At 37.9% G+C, this 17,115-nt stretch overlaps 1 protein-coding gene across 5 annotated transcripts in view; it reads left to right on the top strand.

The window, feature by feature from the left end:
* RGS17 (regulator of G protein signaling 17) overlaps positions 1 to 17,115 on the top strand; it is an 83,618-nt gene that overhangs the window by 12,065 nt on the left and 54,438 nt on the right. Inside the window, exon 1 of one of the 5 annotated variants that reach the window (XM_070733733.1) lies at positions 4,702 to 4,759. The exons of the other annotated variants lie outside the window; for them this stretch is intronic. The gene's annotated coding sequence lies outside the window, so the exon portion shown is untranslated. Of the gene's footprint in view, positions 1 to 4,701; positions 4,760 to 17,115 lie in introns of those variants that run through there. 5 annotated transcript variants of the gene reach the window in all.

The raw sequence follows: 17,115 nt of genomic DNA, 5'->3' as shown, positions 1-17,115 counted from the left end.
GTCAAGGCAGGCAGGATTCCCTTGAGTACCATTGGTTGGGGGTCAGGGGAAAGGGAGGGTCTTGCCTCCTCTTTCCGCTCAAGATCCCCATGTACAATTGGTGGGCCACTGTGTGACACAGAATGCTGGACTCGATGGGCTTTGGCCCGATTCAGTATGGCTGTTCTTATGTTAATTGGTCAGGTTCCATTACAGCAGCACCAATATTTCTGATAAAAACACTGAATTCAACATTTCACCTTTTTAACCCTGCTCCTATGCTCGGGTCTATATGACCCGAAAAGAAAGTTGAGACCTTGTAGATTATTTTTCATGAGGATCTGAAACTTGTGATTAATTGACTTTTCCTCATTTGAGGGGTTCTTACCATGAGTGTGGCTTTTTTCCCCATTTTGTTTACTTTTTGCCACATGCTGATTGTTACATTTCATTACACCCAAAACAGTACAACTGTATAGTAAATGCGAACACAGCAGGGTTTAAAAAAAAAAATGAGAAGAGCAATTTTATCTGTTGCTACGCATTAACATAGGAGGAAATAAATCAAAGAAAATATCCCGAATAAATACAAAAAAGGATGCAGGTTGGAGATTTCTGCTTTTATTGAAAAAGTGTCATATTTTGTTTTTTTATATAATACTATGGAAATGATAAAAGTATGGTTTTACATGCAATTGTCTGTATCGATGGACCTGTCATTGCCCAAAACATCAGCAGCAGCATAAAATCGCAGCTGCACCGTCTGTGGAGTGCATTTGTCTCCTTTTTCCACTTTTCTCAATTCCCAGAAGAAAAATGGTCAACACTTACCTGCCTTTTCTTATTATGTTTGACTTAAAGCAGGTCTTTCTAGGTTGTGACCTGCCAAGCTAAGGATATTGCACTTAGACTTGGTTTTCTTCTTTTTCCTACCTATTTGAGCTAAATGGTAAAAGCAGGAGGTTATCAAGAACAATAAGCTACTAACAAGGAATTTTTTTGCCCTGAACTTGAAAACCATTAATATTTTCTAGGAAGTGAAACAGAAGCATGCTCCCAAGCTTATATGACAATTAGTAGCTCCACTCAGCATACATAGTCTTTCTCAGAATCAATGTCAGTGGCTGAAGTATTTAATGAGAAAGATACTCCTGCAGTCATGTCCTGTTTGTAGGTTTCCCTCTGTCACTGTTTGGACTCTATGGGAAAGAAAATAATTGAATAAATATGCCTTGCCTGGCCTTTTTATGTTTTTATGACTAATTAAATGGAAAATGTTATTGTTTCTTTTCTTTTTTAGTCATTATGCATTGTGCTACAAAGGTATTTAGATGTCCTGAACCACAGTTTAGAAATGGTCCTCTAATAGTTTTTAGAGGACACGTTCTCATGAGGCAGCCTTGGTCTCCTTTCAGCCCACTCTTAATTCCTAGCAGTAATCAATTTAAAAACACAGTTTTCTGGCCCTTCCCAATACGAATCTGGGTGTATCTACAATCTTTAAAATCTTGGGCATTAATTTCTGTTGAAAGGCTAAAGTGAGTGTGGACTACTAGAATAGACATGGGCATAGACATAGGAGTAGGAGAATAGAAAAGAGAATCGAACTGAATAGAATAGAATAGAATAGAATAGAATTTTATTGGCCAAATGTGATTGGACACACAAGGAACTTGTCTTGGTGCATATGCTCTCAGTGTACACAAAATATAAGTTCATCAAGAATCATAAAGTACAATACTTAATGATAGTCTTGGTACAAATAAGCAATCAAATCATATTATGAACCAGTCAATATAAATTGTAAAAATACAAGCAGCAAAGTTACAGTAATACAGTCATTTGTGGGAAGAGATGGGTGATGGGAACAATGAGAATAATAATAATAAATTATATAATAATATAAACCATTATTATGTATCTTTGCAATTTATATTGACTGGTTCATAATATGGTTTGATTGCTTATTTGTACTCAGACTAGAAGATTAGTAGCAGTGCAGCAATACTAGCCCCATGATCTTTTTGCTTTGGATCACAGGATACCAACCTACTCATTTAAGGTGCAAAGTTCCGTTCAGGTATTATGTGGTCTTCAGCTATACAGGTAGTCCTTGACTTACAACAGGTCATTTAGTGACCATTCAAAGTTACAACGGCACTGAAAAAAATGACTTATGACTGTTTTTCACAGTTACAATCTGTACAGTATCCTCATGATCAATATATCAGATACCTGGCAACTGGTTCATATTTATGATTGTTGCTATGTCCCAGGGTCATGTGATCACCTTTTGACAAGCAAAGTCAATGGAAAAACCATATTTACTTAACAACCGTGTTACTAAGTTAACAACTGCAGCAATTCACTTAACTGGCAAGGAAGGTTGTAAAATGGAGCAAAACTCTCTTAACAAATGCCTAATTTAGCAACAGAAATTTTGGGCTCCATTTGGTCATAAGTTAAGAACTACCTGTAATTACATGTTCTGGAAAACTGTCCGCCTTGATAATGAGGACATATATTCAGTGGTTAAAAAAAGATTGTTTTAAAAGATGAGACATTTACACTAAGAAATGGATAGATTCCTGGCCCCATCCTATTTGCATTCAATTCTGCCAAGGAGTTTTACATAGCAATGCTTTCTGTTATTATTTTGGGAAATAAGCAGTGTCAATTTTGCCCACCCTACCATCATTTGAAATACATCATTTTTGTGAGATACATCCGGTTGTTGTCCAATGCCATTGTCAAATGCAGCCACTCATTGCTAATTATGACATTCACTTGCCAGTTTATTTATTTAGGAGCTGGAATGAAATTGTTGTGCTATTTGAGTCAGGCTTTCAAACAATTTCAAAGTGAAAATCTGAATTTATTTGATTTTAACTTTAAGTACCACTAAGCATGTTCATATTTTTCCCTACCAAATATTTTAGTTTAATTATTTATTCAGTTTAAAGTTATTTATAATAATATTCTAAGCATTTGCTTAGAATGCAAAATGGAATACATTTTACAAAGTTTAATTCAAATAAACTAAAGACATTAGAATATGACCAGCTCTACAACAACAGATGTTTACATTATTTTTTAAAACACTACTTTTAAAAAAAAACCATATAGCATTATAGCTGATATGGCCCTGCTATATATATATTGTTTTTAATAATTGCTCTTTTTTTGCTGTATCTTTTCTTGGAATCATATAACAATGGGCTGGAAATTCAGCTGAGAAATCTGCGACTTAGACATTCTTAATATTGCTCACCAGAGTGTCATGTCTTTCAAGGTCTTTATGACATTTTTCAGATGTATATGTATTAATGCTCAGATCCATATCACAAAGTAGAATATGCAAACCATCTCACGCAGGGGAGCATATGTCATAGTTCTTCTATTGTTCCTCTTAGCTAAATAAGTTTCATGACTAAGCTGGACTACTTAGTTCTAGCAAATATTCAGTTGCCGGTCCAATTGCTTTTATATGTAAGCACAAAATAGATAAAGGCAGCATCTTGCTCAGCAAGCAAAATGATGACCTAGTTTAACTCAGAAATTACAAACCCAAGTTATGATGCTATCTTTAAAACAATCTTCTATACCTTTCAATGGGAAATCCAAAACCTCAAACATAAAGTAACAGAATGACAGAGTTGGAAGGGACCTTGGAGATCTTGTAGTCCAACTCCCTGCTTAAGCAAGAAACCCTATACCAGTGATGGCAAACCTTTTTTTTCCTTAGGTGCCAAAAGAGCATGCGCACCCACTATCACACATGTGTGAGTGCCCACACCCATAATCTAATGCCTGAGGAGGGCGAAAACAGCTTTCCCCGCCCCTCTGGAGGCTGGAAATGGCCTGTTTCCCAACTTCACCCTCCCCAGGCTCCAAAGGCTTCCCTGGAGCTGGGGGAGGGTAAAAACAGCCCCCAGAAGCCCTCTGGAAGCCATGAACACCTCCCAGAGCCTCTGTGCGAGCCAAAAAGCAAATGGCCAGTACACACATGCACATTGAAGCTGAGCTAGGACAACAGCTCGCGTGTCAACATATATCTCCTATACCTTTCTTCTATTCCTATATCTCTTCTTCTATTCTTTCATTGATATGTTCTATTACTATACTGTACCTTCTTTTCTATTGTTTCATAGATATATTTTACTATATCTCCTCTATAACCTTCATCATGTATTTTACTATGTGTATATAGATATATACCCACTAAAACCCTCATTGTGTATTGGACAAAATAAATAAATAAAATAAAAACGGCTCACGTGTCAACATATATGGCCACCCGTGCCATAGGTTCGCCATCACTGCCCTATACCATTCCAGACAAATGCTTGTCCGATCTCTTCTTAAAAATCTGCAGCTGGAGAACCTATAATCCTGTAGGCAAGTCATGCCACTAATTAATTGTTCTGTCAGGAAATTTCTCATTAGTTTTAAGTTAGTTCTCTCCTTGATTAATTTTTATCCATTGCTTCTCTGTTGGAACAGATTTTCCTTAGCATCCGCCTAAGATTTGGACTGCAGAGCTCTTGAACATGCATAGATACAATCAGGATGAAATTGACAGAAGAATTCAGAATGAAAGAAAAATTCTGGGTTGAGAGGCTTTTACAGTAAAATGCCTTTTGAACGCGGGCGCTGTTCATCTAGTGCACATTTTTCTTTGTATAAAAATTATAAAGGCTTCACACTGCAGACATTGGACTGATGTTGATCTCCTTCGTTCACGGCCTAGTACTGTTCTCCACTAATTACCACTTGCAAGGTGATATATTTAGTTCCATTCATTTAGTTCTCGTGTTATATAGTCCCTTGGGGTGGTGGTGGGGAGAAATCAGTTGTTTCATTTCATCAATTCAATAGCAGGATAATTTCAGGCAGAAATAATAGAATTCTGTACAAACTTAGAATTGCTTGCAGAAAAAGAATGCATATTATTTTCAAGCTTCTGCTTAACATGATTTTGATTATCTATTTTGTAAGTGGTTTCAAATCCTTGTGATCATACTTATATAACTGTAGAATGTTGAGAGCAGTTCATAGCATTTGGCAGATATTCAATATCTACATAAATAGCAGCTTTATATTGGGCTATAGAAGAAAATACTTGTTTGGCTCATAGGGGACATCACTGCATGCTCAATAAGCTTAATTGAATCTACCACACAATATAATAATGTGTAATGTGGAAGTTATCAAAAAGCAAAGCTCCCTGCAAAGAGACAAAAGGTTTGAAAATTAAAGCTACTATTTTTATTGTGAAAGTTTGGAACTGATGTGACTGAAAATTCCCTCCCTCCCTCCTTCCTTCCTCCCTCCCTCCCTCCTTCCTTCCTTCCTCCCTCCCTCACTTTTGTGGGATAATTATGAACTCAATTCTAAAATCAGAAATATAGGCAATGTTTCATATTTATTGAGTGTATTAATTTGATGAGCACATCTCTTCATCCCTGAGTTCAAATCATCAATGAAAATGATGAGCAGACTCCAAACTGGGACAGTTACTTCTTGGACCTTCTTGACAATAATTACTCATACTTGATAAGTACTCAATTGATAACTACTCTTTCAAAACAGCTTATCAACACACTATATACATAAGTGATAATAGCTTTCTTCTGCCATAATACCATATTTTTCAGAGCATAAGATGCACCAGAGTATAAGATGCACCTTAGTTTTGGGGAGGAAAATGGGGTAAAAAAATCTACTTACCAAGTATTCATGTGGCTAGCATCCTTAGTCTGGTCAGCTTCAGCACATTATTTTATCCCCTGCTTAGGGCTTTAAAAAAAAAAACCTATTCAGAGAGAGTAACAACAAAAGAGCTTGCAAGCCAGTAATAGCTGGGAACATCGTTAGCACCTGAAAAAAAAAATTTGGGAGCAAGTAGAGCAATGGAAAAATCCCTGCAAAGACTTAGGGCTTGGAAAACATTCTTGACAGAGAGTAACAATGAAAGAGCTTGCAAGCCGGTAAGAGCTGGGAACAACGTTAACACCTGATTAGGGCTGGAAAGAAACTTATTCAGGGCAAGTTAGAGCAATGAAAAAACCCCTGCAAAGACTTGGGGCTTGGAAAACATTATTCGCAGAGAGAAAAACAATGAAAGAGCCTGCAAGAAAAGAGCTGGGAAGATCATTAGCAGCTAGTTAGAGCTGGAGGGAAAAAAACCCCCTACATTCACAGTATAAGACGCACCCAAATGATCAGCCTCTTTTAGGGAGGGAAAAGGTGCATCTTATATTCCAAAAATATGGTACTTTCTTTTGAATCATAAAGTTGCCATATAGGAATTGATGGTGGTTATCTTAGGCTACCATCCTGCACATCATCAGGATATAACACTCACAACAGAATTAAATGCTTTATCCTTTCCAATCTGGTATGTCAGCTTTCAATTTACATAAATATTAGCCAGTACTTTCAACATGTCTGGATGGATGATTTGCAGATGGCTTTCTTTTTTTCCATTACTTCTTTTTTTAAAATCCCACCCTCACTCTCACTCTTCCTTTCATTGACTTCAGACAGCTTCCTTCCTCTTCCCTTTAGCTAAGTCTCATCTTTTCTTTCTTTTTTTGGGAATCTCAAGCCTTTCTATTTTTTTGTTCTCTTCCACCTTTCTCTCAGTTTGGGATCCCCTGACCTTCATAAATTAGGCTGAAGGCCACATTGCATAGATTGCCCTGGATGTCTCAGGGCTGAAGAGCAGATCAATGAGAACATTAGATGAGTTTGATCCCACTGCCAGCAACCCTGGTCCTTTCTGTGTTCAGTGATGTCATAACTCTTTTCAATAAATATACTTAACTTCGTTGCCAGGAAAATAAATTTGGACACCATCCCTATATCTACTGATGCAACTTAATTCGGTGGCACTACTGAATAGATGTTATTCATACTTTTATAATGATGGCTTTCTCTTTAATTGCATATTTAGCCCATCTATCTCAGTTCTTTTTCCTTGTCTCTGTCTCACAAAAATCTTTTGTAACCCATTTCCTGAATGTAAGTGTTTCCATTCCCAAAATTTCAACCTTATCTGTTATATTTTGGCTACATTTTTAAAAAATACTTCCTTTTCCACTTCAAGGTTGACTCAGCCTTCCATCCTTCGGAGATGGATAAAAGGAGGACCCAGATTGTCGAGGGCGATGTGCTGATTCTGTAAACTGCTTAGAGAGGGCTGTAAAGCACTGTGAAGCTGTATATAAGTGCTATTTCTATTGGTATTTTCATAATTGCATCTATGTGCAATCAACAACTGCTGAAGGAGATGTGTGTTTAAGACAAGGATAGTGACTATTACAAAGTATCTGAATTTAGTTTCTTTTACAATAAAGAATTATCTTGCCTAAATAACATTAAAAATAAAATCTAATATTAAAAACAGAGCAAGTTATATCTTGCTATCTTTGAATGTTTCCCAAGAGCACAACTTGCATGGAGTCTCACTGACTGACAGTATTTGTTTCCTTTTAAAAATCTTAATGCACAGCCCAGAAGGATGTACTAGCATACTTCCTTAGCCCCCTTCCCCAGGGCGGGGGTGCTGGTGGTGGTTGAGCTTCCTTCTGATATGCTCATTTTGTGATATTGCAGTTATTACAGTTCTTTGATCTGTAATTTGTTCCCATATGTATCAGTGGGAATGGACAATTGGCAACAGACTTGGTAAGCCTTGAAAGCTGTTTTGTCATGTCCTTGATCCTTGGTCTCGTAGACAACTCATCTTCTGAATTGATGGGTCCATCTGATATATGATTGCTTCAATTCCTCCTGGTAATGAATCACCAACTACCATGATTCCTTTTTTTATTTTCTTATGGGGTACAGCAGTGTTTTTCAACTTCTGCAACCTGACGATGGATGGACTCATGGTTGAAGTCCACCCACCTTAAAGTTGGCAAGATTGAAAAATAATGTGGTATTTTTGTCTCTGGGATCATTTTTCTATTCTGCAGTGCCTATTCTCTGAATGCTCAAAGCCAGCTCGATCGGCAAAGCCTGTTTCTGAGTTCTAACAATGCAGAATGACTTCTATGCCTCCTGTGTCTGGTGGTTATTTATTTATTTAGAGGTTGATTTATTATTATTTATTTATTATTTATTTATTTATTATTTGGATTTGTATGCCGCCCCTCTCCGAAGACTGATGCAGCCACTCACTCACTTTCAGGGGGACTTTCAAACAATAAAAAAACCACAATATAGAAAAGAATAAAAACAATAACAATGGTGACAACAAACAGTCAAACAAGCTACCATTTTCTCTGGTTGAAACTCCTTTTGTTGAATATGTTACTCTTTCTGATCAACTGATGTGTGGTCCTCTCACTGTTCCAGTCATTTTATATTCACTTGAAGGGCTTCAATGGCGAACCTATTTCGAGCATTAGCAGGGCACAATTTTAGACATCTATCGATTCGGGGGGGTGGGGGGTTCCTTCTTAAGAAGCTACCAACAGGAAAAAAAATTCTTATTGTACTTTCTCAGGATCTTGTGTTATTCAGCTATTTGACCCCAAGCAAACTGCTGTTAGTTCCCCCTTTTTGCTGGTTCAGTGAGCCCATGTCCTACTGCCAGACCTGCTTATACAGTGGTACCTCATCTTACGAACGTCTCTTCTAACGAACTTTTCAAGATACGAACCCAGTTTTTTAGATTTTTTTTGCCTCTTCTTCCGAACTATTTTCACCTTACGAACCCAAGCAGCTGCTGCTGGGATGAAGGGGTTTCTTTTCCCCCTTTTTTTTGAAGAAAGAAAAGGGAGGGGCTGCTTGGAGTAGGAAACATTTTACAGAGAACAACGTGCTTGCAAAGAAACTGAAAGGGTGTCTTTTTAAGCAAAAAAAGGGAGGAGGGAGGAGCAGCTTGGGGGAGGAAATTTTTTGCAGAGAACAACGTGCTTGCAAAGGAACTGAAAGGGTGTCTTTTTAAGAAAGAAAAGGGAGGAGGGAGGGGCAGCTTGGAGGAGGAAAATTTTTGCAGAGAACAACATGCTTGCAAAGGCACTGAAACGGTGTCTTTTGAAGAAAGAAAAGGGAGGGGCGCCCCCCTTGCCTTTCTTCCTTCCCACTCACCCTTTAGCCTAGCCTTGCTTCTTCCACCCGCCCCCTTTAGCTGCTCCTCCCTGCCCTCTGTTCGCCTCCCTTCTAAAGTTTGGGATTTTCCTGAAGGATTTGCACGCATTATTTGCTTTTACATTGATTCCTATGGGAAACATTGTTTCATCTTACGAACTTTTCACCTTACGAACCTCCTCCTGGAATCAATTAAGTCCGTATGATGAAGTACCACTGTATTTCATTTCTCAACTGTGGGCTCATCTTTTTATCCTGTTTATATTAATATAGAGGCACGTAAGTACAGTGGTACCTCTACTTAAGAACGCCTCTACTTAAGAACTTTTCTAGATAAAAACCAGGTGTTCAAGAATTTTTTGCCCCTTCTTAAGAACCATTTTCTACTTAACAACCCGAGCCCGGAAAAATTTCCCAGGAAATTTGAGAGCAGCACAAAGGTCTGGCCAGTTTCCTTGCATTCCCCCTGGATTTCTCTCTCTGGTGCAGTGGGTGGGAGGCAGCCTCGCACCCGGTGTAGAGGAGGTGTGTGCTCCTCCTTGCTGTCTCAGAATCCCTCTTTAAAAAAAAAAAAAAAAAAAAGCCTTAAAGTTTTAGATTTTTTTTATTCCCCTCACCTCACCTTCTTCCTTCGGCAGCAACTGTCCTCCTCCTCTTGTTCTTCCTCTCCCTCCCACCCAAATTCCAAGCTTTTATTTCTTTCCTAATGGGTTTGCACGCATTATTTGCTTTTACATTTATTCCTATGGGAAAAATTGCTTCTACTTGCAAACTTTTCTACTTAAGAACCTGGTCAAGGAACGACTTAAGTTGTTAAATAGAGGTCTCACTGTAAATGATTTAAGTGACGTGTCCTCCATCTCCTCTTCAAATCACTGTAGAAGCAGAGTTTTTTCAACTGTTTTTTCCCCTCTTGATTGAAACTTTGCAATTTGAAAGTTTCTGATGCTTCATTGATGATAGAGTCAGTGACAAATTTGGGCTGGGATCTGCTCCACATCACATTAGATACTTTACTCTGCTATCTTTTTAATCACTGACCATTGCTTTTTGTGTCCATTTTATTTGGAGATGCAAAAAATACTAGAATCCTGGGTTAGTAGACATGCTAACAAGGATGGATGGATGGACAGACGGATGGATACAAATAGAGGTGGACATGACAAAGATTATTGATCTTCTCAAAAATCAATATACCAAAAAAAGGTGAATTTGATTGGTGAGGTGTAGGAGAAACATGGCATAAAGCAGAAAAGTGGCACAACTCACATCTTAGTTGAGTAAGGCTTTCCAAAGCAAAGCTATTTGCATGGTAGAGACATGAAACAGAGAGTTAAGGAAAAAACAGAGGTGCAACAGGGATGGGGAAGCGAATTAAACATTTACTTAAAGAGAAAAGATTCTGTCAACTTAAAGATGCGATCTCAAAGTTGCAACATTTGGTGCCAATCCTTTGCAAGACTATAAACTCCATGTGACTTGCATCTAAGGAGATGTTGCTAAATTTTTCTTTTAATAAAATTTTGTTACTGAAAAGGTGATAACCAGATCCCTGCTGAATATCAGTGAAATATTACTTTGTGATATAAAGAATTAGAATTGATTTCTGATTATTAAGGAAGAGGAAGAGGGGATATTTTGTTTGGGTTGGATTTTTATCTCAGGATATTGGCAGGGGGAAGGGAAGGGACCCATTTGCCTGATCAGAAAGGCATGCAATTTGCAAAAAAAATACCTAGAATTCCCCATCATTAATCTATCATAAATTCTAGAAAATGATTGATACTTTTTTTTTCTATCTGTAGGAATTTGAGAGTGAAAGGGGGGAAATTTTCTTTTAATGTCCCAACGACTGATTAGGTCGCACAGAGTTGGCATGCTCCAGGTCCCATCGGCCAAACAATGCCAGCTGGTGGGACCACAGGGTCCTTCTCTGTTGCAGCCCTAGTCCTCTGGAACCAACTGTCCCCAGAGATTCGTACCACCCCCCACTCTCCTTGCCTTCCGAAAAGCACTAAAAACACATTTATGTTGACAGGCCTGGGGTTGTTGAACGATAGCTCTCTGTTCCGGCCATTAGTATATATGGGTGATGACTGTGTGTTGTTTTATTGGGTTTAAACCTTTCTGTCCGTTTTTGTTTTATGTATTGGTGCATTTTAATTTTTGTAACAATTTTACTGTTGTAAGCCACCCTGAGTCAGCTAGGGGAAGGGCGGCAAATTAAATTAAATTAAATTAAATTAAATTAAATTAAATTAAATTAAATTAAATTAAATTAAATTAAATTATTAAATTAAATTAAATTAAATTAAATTAAATTAAAAAATTAAATTAAATTAAATTAAATAATTATAAATGGATGGATGGATGGATGGATGGATGGATGGATGGATGGATGGATGGATATCCCTGTCCTCAGGCAGTCTCACATTGAAACTGCCTCTCTCCATTTAGTCTTTCTTAATTTTTAATTGTTTGTGTTATTATTATTTTATTATGCTGTGTCACCCAGAGTCTCTATGATAGCAAGATGGATGGTATTTAAAATAAACAAACAAACAGTTCAAGAATATCATCCTTGATGGGCCTCATTGGTGAGGCACAATAAAGTTCAGTCATGAGGTCAGTGTAATCTGTGTTGGCATACTTTTTGTAGACTCCAGGACTCACCTGCCCATAGGAATTATCCAGATTATTCAGCAGGAAGCATTCATCTTCTAACCAAACACAGTGCACAAAACAGAAAGTATCCCTTGTGTGGTCCTTGATGCTCTCTGAGCTTTCTTGCTTCCTCGCACAGACATTTCATGACCCAAACCAGGTAACATTAACGTGATATTACCAGTTCACTCAAAAGCATGCATACCACACAAGGGGAAAGCAATAACAGACCCATCACATTCCTTTGTTCCAAAGTAGATCCCTGCTTTGGCTGTTTGCTGATAAAACAACCTGGGAAGAATTCCAGCAGCTATATTGTGCATGCTTTCCTCACATTGTTTATTCTTTCCAAGCCAACAGAATGCTGGAATGAAATTTTGTAAAGGTATAGGTTGGAGGGAGGTCAGATCTTTTTCAGCACAAAAACACTCGGAAAGCTTCAAAAAATGGGGCATAAGGAAGAATGGTGGGGAAAGAACGATTGAGTTAAATAATGGGGGTAAACAAATCCATAAACATCCCCCACACAATGAAACTACGGATTTCTCCATTCAAAGCCTCTTCTATCCTCCCCATCAAATGGCCTAGAACCGAGCTATTATTAAAGGACTGGAAAGAAGTCCAGGAGTTGTGATATTCACGTGACTTATTATTAACTTTCTGTTTCAATTCAGTAAGGCTGGGCAAAGATGCTCCACAAAGCATGTTATTGCAAATAATGCCCCTCTCTTAGAATGGAGAGAGTGATTTGTTGCATGTTTCTTTCGAAAGCCATTTCATGGGGTTGCACACAAGTACTTTGTTTTGCCTGCAGTCCAGTAGAAATAGTGCCTCTGCGTTGCACACCCATGTTCAGGCACTGCAGACAGTTTTCAAAGCAGCTGGTGAGCCTTGCAAAGGACATGCCTGTTTTAATGTTTCAACAAGAAGTGCTTTTTCACCCTGAAGTGCCTTACAAACCATCTCTTTTATATTCTGCACAGAGCCCAACCATTCAGTGCATTTGAGAACATTCCCAAGTCTGAATGTGGAATAATGGCAAGATAGAATTGCAGTAAATGTTATAATTCATAGCACTGAGTAAGACCTATTTACATCTCATTTGAAAGGTACTTTGACAAACAGACACTTTATACTTTAAAAACAAATTTCCTATACTATTATTCAATATAATTGTTCCATTTAATTTCATAGTTTTTACACCTAGTAGTCTGCCACCTATCGTAGAATCATGAGTCAACTCTGTTGCAATGACATTTCTTTTTTATAATAGTTGACATATAGTTGGTTGATAGTATTGTAGAGATAGATAGATGATAGATAGATAGATAGATAGAGAGAGAGAGAGAGAGATAGATAAAGAGAGACAGACAGACAGACAGACAGACATTAATAATGCAGCACACAGAAAGCCTGTCTTTCATTTGTCCTTTGAATGTTTTTCTAAAGACTACACTTGTACTGGGCATCGAATTTCACTGAACTGGATTTCAGTTCATATAGAAAAAAATGCTGGGAAAGCTATTAATAATCAAGTTTGTATATTATTAGATATCCCATGGGATTTAGTATTATGTTGCAAGTTGTCTGTTGCTTGGGGAGTGTAAGTCCCAAGAATATTTAAAGTAACCTAAATTCCAGTAAGATACAACGTCCAATGTTTTTAGTAGCCCAAAGAATGACTTGTATGATTTATGTTTGCGTTTTCAGTCTGAACTTTACTGGGTGTTTTGAAAATGATAGGCTACTTTTTCTAAGCTAAATTGTCCAATCTTACAGATCTACATGGAATCTCTGAATTTCACTTTCTAATATAAACCTGATGTTACCTCTAGAGATAATGAAAAAATAATTGTTGTGAGCATTTATCCCTAGCACATCAATATATTGAGGGATGGGTTCTATTTACTTTCCCCACCGGTTTGCATCACAAAAAATGTGCATGTTTTACACGCGCTTACACTTGCATTGCTCACACGCACATGTCACTTCCTGAAAATGACCTTTTCCACATGTATAGAAGCCTTTGCACATGTACAGAGGGGTTTTGGGCAATCTGCAGTGACCGGAGGATCGGTTCAGAAGCATGGGCCACTGATCATCGGTGCTGGTTTGGCGAGTGGTGCTAAATTTCTGCTACCGGTTCTAAAGAACTGGTCCAAATCTGCAGCAACCTACTACTGAGTATATCCTGACTTTTGAAGAGAGGCAGAAAAGTTAATATCTATATTGAAATCCACACATAGAAAAGTAAATTCCCAACGTAACTATACTTTCAATGTAAGCTAATATCAAACCACAGTAACAAAATCAAAGTAGTAATTTGGGAGTCTCTGTTCTGGAAAGAATCTTCCTTCATCTGTTTTTCCTTGAAAATATGTAATGTTTCCTTAATTATTTGCATTAATTCCATAAAGTAAAAGTGATAATTCTACAGCTTTGTAGTCTCGTATAGCCAAGAAATAAAGCTCAGTGTATTCCTTATAAGGTATATCTGAGTTTACCTTTAAGTATTTTAAGAATGCTTGGAAACTGCAAATATTTTTAGCATTTGCTGGTGTGTTTCTAGAAGGATTACTTCTAACATGCTAGATTTTATGTTTGAACATAATCCAAATTGAAGTATAAATCCTTTCACTGAGAATTTCATTGCATCCTTCAATATTAATAGAATTAATTGCGCTACCTTAGAAAGAGAAAACAATATATGCCTGTAAAATTATCTTGAAATATATTGTTCAAAACGAGACACTGTTTAAAGTAGAGGGGAAAATTTGCCAACTACATTCCTTCATGTCAGTAAAGTGTATACAAGCATATAGATGTGGTCAAAAGTGATAAAAGAAAGAAAGAAAAAAGAAAGAAAGAAAGAATGAGAGAGAGGAAGAGACACGAAAGAAAGAAAGAAAGAAAAGAAAGAAAAAGAAAGAAAGAAGAGAAAGAGAAGAGGAAAGAAGTACAACAAACCTTGCACTAGAGGTGGTTTCAGAAGATGCTTTAAAACAACATAGCAATCTAGGGCTGGAAGGGATCTCCAAGGTCATCTAATCCAACCCTCTGCTCCAAAGGGTTACTTCCACCTTACACCATGTGGATTATTTCAGTGCCTCTAATAGAGAGGAAAATTTCCAGAAAGGAAAAGGAGTTTGCTAGGACAAGGCTGCCATACAGAGGAAGGCAGAGATAGTCCTTTACTTATGATCACAATTGAGCCCAAAATTTTGGTTGCTAAGCAAAAACGTCGTTAAGTGAGTTTCACATTTTACTCAATCCATGACATCTCCTGGCTCTAATAGTCATGTGCAAACTAGGGAAGTACATCTGAAGGCATGTGTAATGTTCTAATATAGAGAAGTTATAGTTAAATGTGGGGCAAAAGTGGACTTTGGGTGTGTTTTTCCAAATGCAGTGTGAGATTAAACTCACTTAAAAGAAAAAAAAGATAGCTGAATCTTTAGCTATAAGCATAGCTTCTTCTTGACTCTCTTGTGCCTACTCTTCTCTGGCCAAAATCCAAATTCATGGCAGCTGTTTAAATCTCAATCCACACACTAATGTTCCTCAACCTTTTCTCCAACTGACATACCAAAAGGATATTTTTGTGGGTGGAACATGCTTGACAGTCTACCTTCCTTGAACCCAAATGAAGGACAGATGCACAAACAGGGCACACAGTGGCAGGCAGAACACACTGTATGTTTTATCTCTTACGAGTCCAGCATGCTTTGTTTCCTGTCTTCTTTATATTTTCTTAAGATGTCTGATTTATGAGTAATCATTCTCTCACTTTACAGCTTTGCCCCCTTTCTCTTGAATAATCTTCCTGTATTTTTTTTTAACTGAATTTTCTTTGCTAAACTAGTCACTTCCTTTTCTTTTCCCAACCAGTCTTCCTGGCTTGGTCAGGCATGGTTGGATCGGACTCCTTGGTCTATGTGCTTTCCATGTACCTAGGTCTGCATGCAGTCTTCATGTGGAGTTAGAGAGTTCAGCCTGACACAACACAAGGGGGGATGGGAGGGATAGTGAGTAGTCAGAGGGGAAAGTTACTAGACACAACCAAAGATTCCTTTCTCCAAGCCAAGATCACAGTTTTTTCTGCCTCAACTGAAGAGAAGAGGATGTTGATAAGCCCCTGCACACAGACTGGCTCTCGTGATGAACTCGTGGGTGTCGGGGATGTAAGATGAACCTTAACCTAGGTGGGATTCTGGGAACTATGCAAAATCGGAATGACAATGGCGTAGCCAACATGGTTCTGTTAATAAATCGAGCTCTGATTGAGAGAATTGGACTGGGACTTAGTTTATTTCTCAGATGCTATTTGGAATGCTGACACCATTGCTACCAGCTCATGTGTGCACTCGTGTGCGTGCATGATGCTTCTGCACATGCACAGAAGCATCTCAGGCGGGTGGACATAGCCTCCGACTATCGCCGCACCCCATTCGCAGAAACAGGCCGAACAGGAACAACCCACCGCTGAACTCTGTATATTTTGTATCTTTTAAAAACTCTGAACCTCAACTTTGTTCCTTCCTCAGTTTTCTTCAGTCTCCTGGAATACTGGCCACCTACTTCCTTAATGGGAAGAGTGTCACGCTGTGTATTGCCAGCCCCAGAGACATTCAGAGACATTCAGTAATTAAATAGTTAACTCCATGTATGTTAATTTAGCTTTGCCCATTATGATGTAAATCCTGTCTAGTCACTTCCTCTCAGTTTGGGGAAGAAGGAGGAAAATCTCCATCTTGTTTTAACTTTCTAGCCATGTAGACATGCGTGAAAGCCTGTGATCAGGCAAAAACTCATTTATTGTTTTCTATTAATAAAAGTAACTTCGTTTTGAAGCTTTTCTCTTATTTCATCCATCGACCTCCAGATTACATCTGTTGCAGCTCACGCGGGCTGTGATTGATGATTTATAATCTTGACAAAGAGGGCTCCACAGTCCTCCTTTGTGCAGGCTTTAACAGCTCTAGACCTGATCTGTTATCTTGCTCTTCTCCCTCCCCTAGTCTTTAACACAGACATTCATAGAAAAAGAAAACTAACCTGGAAAGCAAATTGGTAAATTTGGCCCAATCGCAAAGATAACATTTTCAGTCTGAAAATTAACTCTTTAAAAAAAAAAATCAGTTGGGAAATGTCAAATGTGTAGTTATTGGCAATAACCATTTTATGAAACAAAATGTTTAAAGAAAAGCAGGTGCACCATCATTCAAAAAGATGTTGCAATTCACAAAGACAGGTTGTTTTTGTGGAATGTACATCAAACAACTAATCAAAGGGTTGGCAACCATGGGCGCTGAGAAAAAAAATGGCCAGAGCCTTGACTTGAAGAAAATTATAGATAACTCTGCCACAATG

This window comes from Erythrolamprus reginae, chromosome 1, assembly GCF_031021105.1.
Source record: "Erythrolamprus reginae isolate rEryReg1 chromosome 1, rEryReg1.hap1, whole genome shotgun sequence".
Taxonomy (NCBI): Eukaryota; Metazoa; Chordata; class Lepidosauria; order Squamata; family Dipsadidae; genus Erythrolamprus; species Erythrolamprus reginae.
The sequence above is the reverse complement of the archived record's forward strand: the minus strand, read 5'-3'. Positions and strand labels throughout refer to the sequence as shown.